Raw genomic sequence first — 6,341 nt, forward strand, 5'->3', positions numbered from 1 at the left:
TCAAACTTTCATATAATTTGCACCATGTACTTGGTGATACATGCTTCCCTTCAAACTTTTAAATGCACTGTTGACATGTATTGTCCAACATTTTTTCAACAGCAAAAGAAAAATCAACCTAAAACTTCATTCTGGATTGGAAAACAGAGGAGCCTTAAAGTAATTATCCCACTCGTGCCCCGGAGCTGATGTGGAAGTCTAGGAAATGGTGGTAATTTCATAGTAAACAAAGTGTAGTAACTGATTATCCCTAATAGGGCACTGCCAAGCCAAAAATAGAATACAAACACAGAGTCCAAGGGAGCCACCCGGGCAACACCAAGGTACGGCAGCTCCTTTCCTGGTCTCAGTTTTACTCATTTCTGACTTTGCTTTCTGTCAGGCGTGTACCACCTGCTATCTGTGCACAGGGACTAAGAGGAGGAGGAGGATAAAGATGATGAAAAAGGGGAAGAATCAAAAGAATGAGACCAGACACGAGTATAAGAATATAACTTCTTTAAAGAGACTGCCTATAAAGGAAACTAGTTACAAAAACAAACAACAAAACAAAAAACTATAGTAAGGGCTTACCCTCACCTACTACAAACAATTAGGAGTCTAATATAAAAGTTTCCAACAGATTGGGATTTTTAATAAAAAAGAAACCAGTATTTTTGAACACCTTCTTTACGCTAAAAGCTATAAGGGATTTATAGCTACTCCCTGAGGAAAATACTACCCCCATTTTAAAGTATTCAATCAAATAATACTATTTGAGAATCCAAGCAAGAATCTCAATGCCTACCGGTCTGACTCCAAAGCCCACGGACACTGTCATAATAGGGAAGGTGAGTTAATACACTTTGTTTACTATGAAATTAGCAACCATTTCCTAAATTTCCACTTCAGCTCCAGGGCTGGCGGAGATAATCACTTTAAGGTTCCTCTGCTTTCAAATCTAGAATAAAGTTTTAGATTGAAATAACATTTTTAGAGTACTTTTAAAATCTATAAATCTCTTAACACTTGCAACTGATTCTGGCCAATGTTTTGAACATGAAGGCTTGGCGACGTATCAATGCATCTCCTCTCAAAAACAGTCAGCAAGAAGGAAAAGAATTCACGTGAAATTCTTACAAGATGTACTAAATGCTGTGTAGAAAGACAGACTGAAGTAAACAGACCAGAGGCTAGAGTACATAATGCTTCCAGCTATAAACAGCTGAAACAAACAGAAAACCCTGTGACATTATCTTGTAAGCACTGTAAATAGGGAAAACTGAGCATTGCCAAGGACTTCCCCACAGGCCTCTGGATAGGGAGGCCATGAGTGAGTAAGCAAAAGACACTCAACACACGACTGCAAATGAATCTTCTGCAGATAGAAAAGTTTGCAAACTGGGGCGCCTGGATGGCTCAGTCAGTTAAGCGTCCAACCTCAGCTCAGGTCATGATCTCACACTCCATGAGTTCGATCCCCGTGTCAGGCTCTGTGCTGACAGCTCAGAGCCTGGAGCCTATTCAGATTCTGTGTCTCCCCTCTTTCTGACCCTCCCATGCGCATGCTCTGTCTCAAAAATAACTAAAAACATTAAAAAATATATATTTTTTAAAGTTTGCAAACATTAACTAGGAGTGTGTCAAATTTCACAGGCAAGGTGACAGATAGCAAAACAGGTAAATAAAGAAGAATGTCCTTCAAAAGTAGGGTGGCCATGTCTCTGTCAGAGCCCGTTCTCTGGCATAATTATTTATAGCACGCCCTTTATCTCTCAAAAGTGTCCCAGTTTGGCAATTACATTGTTATTCTACTCAAAAGTAATATTTAACAATGAAAAGGCAATGAATTAAAACAGGGGGAAAAGGGAAAGAAAGCCCCCTCTGCTTGCACAGTGGCTTCCCATACAGATCTGAGGAGTATTTCTTTAGGTGTATCCATTGAGCCATTCAATTATTCATTTACTCATTCTGTCATTCAACAGTATTTCTGGAGTTTTATTATATCCCAGCATTGTACAGGCACTGGGGCAAATAGAAAAAGTGAAGCTGGGAAGGAAAGACAGACAGACATGGAAATAATATACATCTAATACACAGAACAGGAAACCTGAATGGTCCTGGGAACCCAGAGAAGGGAGTGTTTTTTTTTCCCCAAATGCAGAAAGCTCCCACATGGAAATGTTCAAACCCACACACAAAATCTCTACACTCAAAAAAGCCCTAAGTATCAGACTTCAGCACAGATCCACTAACAAAATAGCAGTAAGAAAAAAAATTAACATCTATCACTTCCAAACCATATGGTTATAAATATGAAGGCCAGGAAATAGCCCTTGCAAAATTCTGGTAAGTAAATCCCACTAATCATTAAAGATTATGTTATGAAAAGATAAATTTTGGGCAAAGGAAACTGGTAGAGTAGAGGTTATGGGTTCTAATTCTAGATTCAAAAACACAAAGAAAAAAAAAAGGAAACAGGGAGTATTTCTCAGAGTAGATCTTTGAGGACCGATCAGTAATTTTAAAAAAGCACCTGGAAAAAAAAAAAAAAAAACAAAAAAAACAGCTATTTTTAAAAGTCGCATTCAGATTAATGAAAATATTTTGCAACCACCAGTCTCAAATATTACTCTAAAAACAAAAAAGACACAAACCAAAACATCTCTCAAGTCACAAAACACTGAGCAGAAATAAAACAGGTTAGCTGCTAAAGCACAACACACACAATGAAAACAAAATGCTTAGCTGTGCCTACCCTACATGATCCTCTTAAAGATTACTTTAATCTTACTTTTCCATTCGTAACTCATAAAAACTAACATCAAAAATTTTAAGAGCTGTTGAGTGTGACTGTTCTGAAACCATCCTTGACCTTACAAACAAATCACTAATCTCACCAGGGTGGTAAGACAACCCATAATTGGTTCAGTAGACAAAAATGTGTTTCTCTTGCTAGTATCAGTTCTTTCAATAGCAACCCCCTCAAAGTGCAGCATTCATTTTCCCCTCTGTTTCTGCTAGTAGAAATTAAAGCTAGATTACCAATGTTGTCTTACCATTATGTGAAGTCACCTTCTACTTTTAGAAAAAAAAAAAAAAGGGAGTTTCACTACAAATATGACTGATGGTAACTGGAACTGGGGTCTACATGCAGTCTTTACAAGAAATTTGCCTCCTAGGAAACATAACCGAAATGGGACAGGTGCACACGGTGGAAATGGCTAACCTTCCACATGAAAGCTTAAAACCAGAAACTTCTTCTGATAGGCCTGTGATGAAATCAAGAGTTCTCTCTGGAGGAAAGAGGTGATTCTTCCCCCCAGAGGATATAAATTGGCAACAGCAAAGAAAATTTAAACACTGTATATAAAGTTTTATCACTTCTACCATACTACATACTTTTAAGAGTGTACAATAGCTTCCCAAAGCATACAAAGTTACACAGAGAAGGTAAACAAATTTACTGACCATTATGCAAGGTCAATGAATATCCTATGTATCTTACATCTTGGAATAGTCACTATTAAACAGTCTCATTTGCAATTAACTAAAATGCTGACAGAAGCATTTTCTATACACCATTCTTATCAAATCAAGAGGTCTAGGGGCTCATTAATCCTTGTATTTCATCCTGGACATTTTATTAAGTTTATAATGCATACACAGTTACATGATAAAAACACTGAAATCTGTGAAACATTCATTAAACATAACTGTAAGCACAAAGCATGGCCTTTAATTAATAAAGTACCAAAAGCTTCTGCAATAATAACCAACACTTTATTTTGAAATCACTGGGAAAATAAACTGAGAAGAGATCATTTATATCTCCCTGAGAGTGTAACTTCTACGGGGTTAAAAAAAACATACAAAGCAACTAACAACTCTAAATTGTAGAGTGGCTCATCTGAGAAAAACAATGTAAAATGAAGTCTAGTAACGTCAGAAATGTTTTGCAAGAATTGCTCTTTGGGCTAGGAGTAGCAAGCATGCGATTAAATGCTACTGCCTCCATTCTTCCTCAAATGATTAAAAAGTTCCCAGCCCCAGTTTTACCTATGTACAACCACCATGCACAGACACTGTCAGCATCTTGGCTCGACACTCATCAGTAACCCACCCGGATGCAAACCGAAGTGGGTGGAGAAGCAGGAAAACCCTAAGGACGTGGAACACTTGCAAGGGGAAAAGGACGGGGCCGTCATTCCCTTCATTTTCCCATCTCCTTGCTGGCAGATTTGCAGATTCCACCACTAGAGAGAGTTTGGCAGCTTCACAATGGGGCCGCCTGCTCAGCGTCTGACTGCCGCCCGCCTGGAAACCCCTTTCCCCCGCTTATCACCCGCCCTACAAAAGTCCACCCGCGACAGGTGGGGAGAGGGCGGCAATGCCCAACAACAAATCTGCCGCTTTCGCTTCTGGCCAGCAACCCGCCCCAATCTACAAGCGCGCCCCTCCCGGCACTGCCGGCCTGTCCGCCCCCGCTGTACCCGCAGACGCGCAGCGGGCGCGGGCTGCGGGCTCTCGGGCGACCTCACCCCCAGGATTGCAGTGGGGGCGAGGAGGGCCGGCGAGATAAGACCTTCAGGGCTCGCCCGTGGGCGCTATCTGGCCGGGGCAGTCGCACCAGGCGCGCGGCCGTGGCGCGCCGCCAGAGGCGCAGCAGGCCGGGGAAAGAGCTACTTCTCAATGGGGCCCCGAGGCCGTCTGCCCCGCGGTGCGGGCACGCCGGCGGAGGAACCAGCGTGCGCGCCAACGCGCCTGGACTTCCGCACCGCCGCACCGCGGGAGAGGCGCTCCGGATCGCCGAGTCCCCGCACCTCCCCGGCGAGCGCACGCCGCGCGCACACGGGGGCGCACGCCCCCGCACACTCACACGCGCTGCACACTCACGGCGTCTCCAGCCCCACCCCTGTGCCAAGCAGCCGCGGGCTCCCCGCACCCCGTAGGGGCCCCACCCAGTTCACCAGACCCCAGCCTCCAGCTCGGGCGCTCAGGGACCAGCCCGCCGAGGCTCGGGGCCCCTGGGGTCGCCTCGTCGTCCACCCCGAGGCCGACCCGCCCGCCTGGGGTTCCCCGGCACCGCGCGGGCACCGCGGACACCGCGCGCCCGGCCCCGACACGAGGCAGGGAGGAAGGGGCGGTGCCGCGACTGGGCTGGCACCGGAGCTCGGTGACTGGAGCACCCCCCAACCCACCCACCCATCACCACCACCTTTTCTGCAGCACAAAAGGTTGCAGGCGGAACCGCCGTCCCCGTGCAACCTACCGGTGGCCCAGGGCTCTGCCACCTCCGCCGCGCCTGGGCCGCAGAGCCGGAGAGAAGGGCGGGAGAGGCGCAGGGCTGCGGCGCCGAGATCCGGGCAGAGGCCGCCAGCCGAGCCAGCCGGGTACCCTCTCCTCTCCCACCGCGCTCGGAGCCAGCTACCGCCCGGCGTAGTCCCCGCCTCCTCCTCCTCCTCCTCCTCCTCCGCCGCCCGCCTTCCCGCCCTCCTCCCTCCGGCTGCGGAGGCGCAGCCCGTCTGCGCTGGGCCCGCCTCCTGCGCCCTGCTCTGACACCCGGAGGAAGGGCGGGCCGGCCGGAGAAAGGCGCTAAGAGGCCCGAAGTAGTTGGCGGGGGCGGGGGAGTTGCGGACTGGGAACGGGAGGAGGAGTCGTAACACCTCCTCCCAGTCCAAACCTGCAGCCCAACTGAGGAGCTCCGACTCGCTGGCCTAGGCTGCACGTACGTTTCCTCAGGTGGTGTGGTGATGTTTGTCATTCGTGAGTCTCTGCTTAAAGGACTCAGCCCTGAGCAGACTGAAAGCCCATGAAATTACAAATTTGACCCTTCAAATCTTAGAAAACTGCTAAATATCTAGGGAATGGAGTGAGGTGAATTCAAATTCATTCTGATTGGATTAGCTATTTTTGAAGCCTCAGGCTTGATCTTTTCCATTCTTGTAAGAAATTCTTTTCTTTGATCAAGATTTTCTGTTCTCAATTCATATGCATCTTCTCCGCCAAACAGGTTCACAAACTCAGTGATAAGAATATATGCCAAGACTTTTCACGTGCATTTCCAAATTTACACCTCTCGACAAATTTGTGAGGGAGTGACCTATTATCCACATCCTGAAGGTTTGGAAAGTTTAACTTCCTCGAGGTCACACTTGTACTTAGTGCCTGAGCTGAGTCTGAACCCAGGCACTGGAAAGACGAAATTGTTTATAGATGTTGTTAATTTATGTTCCAGTCTCAATCCAAGAGAGTTGTTACTGTTCTTTCTTTTTTTTTCTTTCACAAAATACTTTATGTGAACACAAAAGGCATAAACTTAATACAAATTTAAACAAATCTTGATTCAAACTTGTTCCCAA

The 6,341-nt window shown here is 46.0% G+C and overlaps 1 protein-coding gene across 10 annotated transcripts in view; it reads right to left on the reverse strand.

The window, feature by feature from the left end:
* Nucleotides 1-5,521, reverse strand: part of MACIR (macrophage immunometabolism regulator) — a 16,874-nt gene extending 11,353 nt beyond the window's left edge. Inside the window, exon 1 of one of the 10 annotated variants that reach the window (XM_040447258.1) lies at nucleotides 5,252-5,521. The gene's annotated coding sequence lies outside the window, so the exon portion shown is untranslated. Of the gene's footprint in view, nucleotides 1-868; nucleotides 1,400-3,038; nucleotides 3,999-4,038; nucleotides 4,422-4,472; nucleotides 4,492-4,520; nucleotides 4,637-4,949; nucleotides 5,074-5,251 lie in introns of those variants that run through there. The other 9 variants (XM_040447177.1, XM_040447195.1, XM_040447206.1 and 6 more) reach the window with 9 other exon arrangements.
* Between the last annotated feature and the right edge of the window lie 820 nt (nucleotides 5,522-6,341).

Source organism: Herpailurus yagouaroundi, unplaced genomic scaffold, assembly GCF_014898765.1.
Source record: "Herpailurus yagouaroundi ecotype Mexico unplaced genomic scaffold, PumYag 29, whole genome shotgun sequence".
NCBI classification, from domain to species: Eukaryota; Metazoa; Chordata; class Mammalia; order Carnivora; family Felidae; genus Herpailurus; species Herpailurus yagouaroundi.